Source organism: Poecilia latipinna, unplaced genomic scaffold (genome assembly GCF_001443285.1).
Source record: "Poecilia latipinna isolate Pla-1442-1.1 unplaced genomic scaffold, P_latipinna-1.0 Scaffold38, whole genome shotgun sequence".
Classification (NCBI taxonomy): domain Eukaryota; kingdom Metazoa; phylum Chordata; class Actinopteri; order Cyprinodontiformes; family Poeciliidae; genus Poecilia; species Poecilia latipinna.
The window spans coordinates 879,926-886,714 of record NW_015112654.1 but is presented as its reverse complement, the minus strand read 5'-3'; positions in this window follow the sequence as shown (position 1 = coordinate 886,714).

The following is a 6,789-nucleotide window of genomic DNA, read 5'->3' as shown; positions in this document are numbered from 1 at the left end:
AGTCTTATGCACATCCTGTCAAATAAAGCGTCCCTGGCCTTTTTACCCTTCCTCTTCTCCTATTGTGTTATTTATCTTGTTCAGACTGAGTTCTGTTCTTAGGCTGTGAGTCAGAGCTGCTTGAGCAACATGGGTAGCTCAAGCATCTCATGTTGCTTGAGCAACATGTGAAAAAGCTGTATAGAAATACAGCTTTTTCACATGTTGCTGTATAGAAATACAGCTGTATAGAAATACAGCTTTTTCACAGCCTGTGAAAAAGCTGTATTTCTATATTCTTTCAAAACAACATGCAACACTATGTTGTATAATTTAGTGTCTTCAGTATCTGAGCTACATAGCCTCTGAACTTTTACAGAAAGTATTTATATTTGTAACTTTCTAGGTTGTCGTTCTTTTCCTGAGTCCCAAATTCAGCCAAGAGGTGGATGTGGTTTTTAAAGCCAAGAATAAGCAGTCATTATCTGGGTGGCTGTGAATGAAATACTTTAACCCTTGCATAATGGTATGAGAAAAAAAAAACAATAGCATGCGCAGATCTAGCTAGACTTCCTCTTTGCAGCTGCGACAAATACTTTCATGTTTGTCATGTTTGAGCATGACAAACATGCGTTTGACTTCTGCAGCAGATGGTTAAATATTTCAGCAAAACCCTTCATATGAGTAAGAAACAACCTGACTGCTCACAGATCTTCAAATGGGCTTCCTTTTTTGAAAAAAAAAAAAAAGAAAAAAAGTCACTGAAAAACTCAAGATGGTTTCCTAAAATGATAGATACTGTTATCATTCTCCTATGTTGCTTTCCAAATTTCCCAAAGCTTCTACTGGGAAATAAAACATACGACCTGAGAGGTGAGCGTGCACATTTTTATGAAACAAAGGCTTCACTGTTGATCAGACATAAGCAAATTATCATGAATGAGTTTAATTGCTTTTCTTTCCCAGGTCTGGGACTCTCGCTGGCATGCCCCGGTGACTCAGGCAGAATGAAATAAAATGCACTGGGATTCAAAGACATTTTCACTTTCACAAAGCGGACAACACGCCACATGTGGGTTCAAATGTGGCCTGAGCAGCAATGCTAATTACAGAGCAACGCTGGAGAATTTTTGTCCTCATGTTTTTAATGTGGCACCAGAAGCTCTCAACACTTTGTTTTAAGCTAAAATCTAAAGCATTGAGTTTGTCTGTCAGGACTCTGGGTTTTGGAGTTTGGTTTCAATCTTTATCATTATGTCTTAGTTGTCTTTTTGGGTCTTTTGATTGTATTGTTTGAGGTATTTAGTGTTATTAGCTCTCCTTATTTTCAATCCTTCATAGCGTTTCTAGTTAGGCTTTTTCCTTTAGTTACCTTAGGTTTAGGTTATTCTTGAATGTCTGAGTCCATGTCGAGATTTTCTTAGTGATTATAGTTTATTTTTATTTAATCCTTATATCTACTCCTTATTTCAGCCTCCCTGTAGTGTTTTTAGTAATATTTATTTTTGAGTTATTTTCATTAACCCAGGTTCAGTTATTCTTACATGTCTGAGTTTAGGGATACCTTTCTTTAGTGGTTCCAGTTAAGTTATTTCTTAAGTCCTTCTAGCTTCCCTGGTAGTGTTTCTAGTTTTCTCATTTTGTCACTTTAGGTTTAGTCTTTTGCCTGAATCTGTGTCCATCCTTCTTTAGCGATTCTAGTTAGGTTATTTCTTTGTTTACTCCAAGGGTGTCCAAAGTCGGTTCTCTAAGGCCGGCTTTAGTTCTCTCCCTGGTGGTAGTAACAACTTTTTCAGCTTGAAAATATTCCTCTTAGGGCTTCTAATGAGCCATGATTTGATCCAGCTGCGTTAAACAAGGGAGAGAACTAAAACATGCAGGATGCCGGCCCTCGAGGACCGACTTTGGACACCCCTAGTTTAGTCCTTCTAGTCACCCTAGCTCTACGTCCCCTAGTTCTTATTATTGTTAGATCAGCCTTCTTTCTGTTTAGGTTTGTTTATGTTTTTCCCTCAGTTCTTTTTGTCTTCTAGTTTATCAGGTTTTCTTTAGTATTAGTGTTTCTTTAGTTTTAGAAGTATTTTCAGCTCCTCCCTGTTTTCCCCAGCACATCTCCTTATCTTCCCTTCTGCCACCTTCTCCCAGCCCCTCAGCTAGCTCCTGTGCCAACTATTCACACCTGTAATCACTCATTTCATCTAGCTCTGCTCCATTTACTCCCTCGCAGTACTTAAGCTCCTCTATCTCAGTCACAACTCTCCAGTCTGTCTCGTTACCCTGCTCGTCTCTATACTTCTTTCTACCCATGTTGTTCCCTGTTGTCTTCAGTTTGCTTTGTTTTTCTTTTTGGATTTTCCTGGCTCATTGAATTTTTTGTAGTTTGAATTTCTTTATCAAAACATCCACAACATTCAACGTCTTCTGCCTGCTGCTATTGGGTCCCAATCTACACGCATCGTTACATTGTCTATATATTCCATGTTTTTAATTCATTGTCTCTCTCTGAGGGAGAACATTGAGGAAATGTTCCTCAATGTTTGCTGCTGAATCAATGAAACAACTGCGAGCCTAAATATGAATAACGACAATAGTATAGAAGTAACGGGGAAGATGATGAGAGTAGAAAAATGACCGAATTAAATAGAAGCAATTCTGGAATAAGAACTGATTGAAACTACAAAATACTTGAGATTAAGGACAATCACCACAAATATTCAGGCAGAAGGTTCAGAGTTAATATTTCTACGTGTAAAAAGACTAAGTGAATGTTGAGGAATTTTACTTTATTGTTCATGCTTATGTGCAAAGTCAGTAATTTATTTTATTTTTTTTTTACAAGAACAGCTTCTGTAACTAATTAATGAGCGAGAGCAGAGGATCCAAATATTTCATTAAAAAAAAAAAAAATCCTGGACAAAATACGTAACATATGTTTACATAGTCACACACCGTTATAAGTGACATCCTGTCAAAATAGATTTTTTTAAAAGATTTTATTATTATTATTATTATTATTATCTGTAGTGGTTTAATCCAGAGACAAAAAGTTTTTTTGCTCAATCGTTTTAGGAAGACAGTACAGCAGTCGCCTCCACATGTTGTTTTGGCTCATAAAATAAGAAATATAAGTGATAAAGACTTCAAAAAGTTTTTATTTCATTTACATCGTTTACACATGAAGCCAGAAAACCTGAAGCTTCCCTGAAAATAATTCACCCGGACTTCGATACCTCAAAATAAAAGCTTATTTTAAAAAGGCAACAATTACTACTTTGTTTGTAAATCTTAATCTAAATGTTGTCGTACATTCAGAGCAATTGACATCTAGATTTAAGGGTGTTTGAAATAATTATGCCTTAATGATTATTTATCTATTCTGACAGAACAGATAAAAAAAAAAGGAAGAGAGACGTACAAAAGCCAAAAAATGGCTCTGACGCTCATTCTAATACTACAAGAATATCTTAAAGGGTCAAAAAGAAAAGACTGAATAGCTATGAAATTATCAGTAAAGTTAATAGAAAAAGATAAGGTACAAAAAACAAAAAAGTTATCAAAATCCAAATGCAAGTGTTTACAACTTGTGCAGCTCTCTTGCTTGAATCTGTCAAGAGTTGAACGCGTGCGTTCAACAGGTAATTATAATTGCGTTGATTATAATTACGCGATAAGTATAATCAAGATGACATCTGATTAAGACACCTGCTGCAGATGACAGATGAATTAATGTGAGATATGAAATCTTTGAGCTGGCTCAGGTTACAAGTCACCATAAAAACTGGATGACAGTTTTTATGGTGGAAAAGTTTAAAGTGGGACTTTTGAAAAGCAGAGGGGAAAACAGGACAGTTGAGGTGATGCCTTGAGAGAAAACTTTATTTACAGAGACATGTTGTCAGATAAGAGCTGCTTAGATAAAAACCAGAGCATAAGTTCTCCCTCAAAACCACATTATAGCATAAAAAAAAACCTGCCAAACAAAACAAAAACAGAGTCAAGAGTAGTGGACTAGCTGTGCCTCTTCCCTGGAAATGAATTCATAAGACGTTGTACATAATAATTAACTTTTCCATTGCCGGCCTGTGTGAGGGAGTCCCGGCTAACAATAACCTCCCCTGGTTTCAGGCCGGCACCCTGTGGATGGAGTCGACAGGCGCCTCACACTGACCACACCGACAGAGCAACTCACCGTCTACCTCAGTTGCATTCACAGACAGACAAATGACTGCTGTGTTCCCTCTGTGTATGAGCTGCTTCAGGCCTTATGAAAACACACAGTTGGATGAAAAATTCCCTTCTGGTTAGTCAGAGCTCAGACAGTTTTCAGGAAGCAGCAGGGAGGAGCATCATCTCCTACAGTTACAGTTACAGCATGCATGTAAAACTGCAGCAGAGACTGATTTAAATACAAAGAAATTGTATGGAAATGTAACTGTAAGTTCACAGTGTTTTCTAGTACGTCTTTCTGTTTTCTATTATTTTTGCATGTTTTTGCATGTTGTGGTGCACATTATGCACTTTTTTGTGGTTGGATCAGAGACTTTTATTGGTTGTGTGTCGGGGAACCTTTCAGCTGACCGTGAGGAGTAAAGAATCCGATTTAAGATATAAAAAAAAAAAGTTGATCTGAAAGTGGCTGAATACAGTGAAACCTGGATTTGGGAGCCAAAGATAAGCAGCAAAAGGAGAAGCTTTTTCTTTAGATATCTAATGTTTAGTTGGTTTTTTTGTTGTTGTTTTGTTTTTCTTGCACCAGTAGGAATATTTCAGAGTCAGAGAACACTTGGTAGCAAAAATCTTTGATGTCTGAAAGTGGCTGATGAGATATCAGTTTAGAACAGACTGGCTGATGAGTGTGTGCAACCTTCAATAAAGATAGAGCAGCTCACACACTCACATCACCTCCTTACATTACCATTCATGATCTAAAATGTTAGTGTGTTCATCTTTGTTTTTTACAATCTGTCATTTGTTTTTTGTTTCTATCCTTTAAAAAAGGATCAAAATCCTTCTTTAGGTTTTTTAAAAAAAAACAACACATTGCAGTGGTTGCTTTCTCAAACTCTTAACTCTTATTTGGAGATCTGTCCTCTGCACCTCTGTGAGCCACTTCCTGTCACTTCCCCTCACTTCTCGCCCGTTTGTCAGAGGCTCTCAGAAATCAGAAGATGCATGTGACTGTCCCCTTTACCGCACAAAATGTCACTCACATCATGTGACTTGTTTTTTTGGGGGGTTTTTGGTGAACACATGAATAAAGATGTGCCATAAATGTAAAGCATGAATGTTATGAGACTTAATTTGTGAATTGAAAAAAGCTAAAAAAAAAAAAAAACAGATTTAAGTTTGAAGATACATACTGAGGAAAAAAAGGAAAAAAAGGCAAGATACAATGTTTGCTTATGAAAGAAGCCCTCTCTGTTTTTTTATGAATGAAGAGAAAAGAGGAATTAGCTGGTTTCACATTTCCTGTACTCGCCTATAGGAAATTACTTTAAAAAATCCATTGACCAACAAAATGCCCTCAAAGGTCAAATTGTTGACATTTTTTTCATTGATGCACATGAATTTTATAATTCCTCTCAGTGTGAAAAAGTTGTTTCCTCATAGATTTCTTATTTTCCTTAGCAAATTTTTTACATGAAATGAAAACCAGGGTAAATTGCATTTGTTAAATGATTATTTAATTTATGTATGGGGGGGAAAGTCATGAAAACCAACTTTCCACTGTCTTCATGAAAAAGTGATCATTTACTTTGTTAGATCATGGCTTAGAGACATGTTGGATTTTAAGCTGAGGTCAATTTCAGTGATTACAACAGATCTGATCTACCAATTACACAATTAGAACCCACCTGACAACAAGAAGAAGTAGGCAGAAAGATCACAAAAAGCAACACATGATGTACTAATGTAAAGAAATCCAGTAAGTGAATAAGAAAATCGTCAAACTTTGCCTGAAAAGTGTTCCAAAAATCAATTTCTACGGATTTGGGACTCCAGAAAACCAAAGTTAGACCCATTATCACAACATGGTGAAAACATGAAATGGTGCTGAAAGTTGCCAGAAAGGTTCAGGCCTACAAAAATCACTCCAAGATAACATCAAAAACTCATCTAGAAGGTCACAAAGAACCCGGAACAACATCTAAAGTAGTGCAGGACATCAATGCTCCGGTTATAATTCAGCAAAAAGAGACAATCTGGAGTACAATACATATTTTCAGAAAAAGAATATCGTAATGTCAGTTAAACTTGATGGTGCTGCTAATTCAGGAACATGGATACTCAGTCACAACATGGCATGATCAGTTTCATGTTTGCTTTCAGAATCTGTCAGTCAGAGCTCTTGATTTTTTTTCTCAGCAAAGCAAAAAGACATAAGAAGATGCATCTGTAGGTTCTGATTACTGGACAAAAATGTAATTTTACAGACTTATAGTAGGATGAACACTCAACACTTGAGACAAAGATCTGAAAAATAAGAAAACTGAGTTACAAGACACAATCCTGACAATTCAGATAAGTTAAAGTGTCTTTCACTTTTGCTTCTGCAGACACATTTTCTCGAGTTATCTGGTTTTATGAATAACAGAGACAGAGGAAGTGACTAATTTAACAACTTTTCTCTTTGTCAACAGGAACTACATTAGGATAAGATTTCAATAACTCAAACCCCATCTCTTGATTCAGATGTCAAAAACAGCATCACTGATTCATTTTTATTGTTGAATAAAAATAATTTTTTGTTTATGTTTTGAAGTTATGTCTACTTCTTATGAACTTTCTGGATGTGTAAATACAGAAATG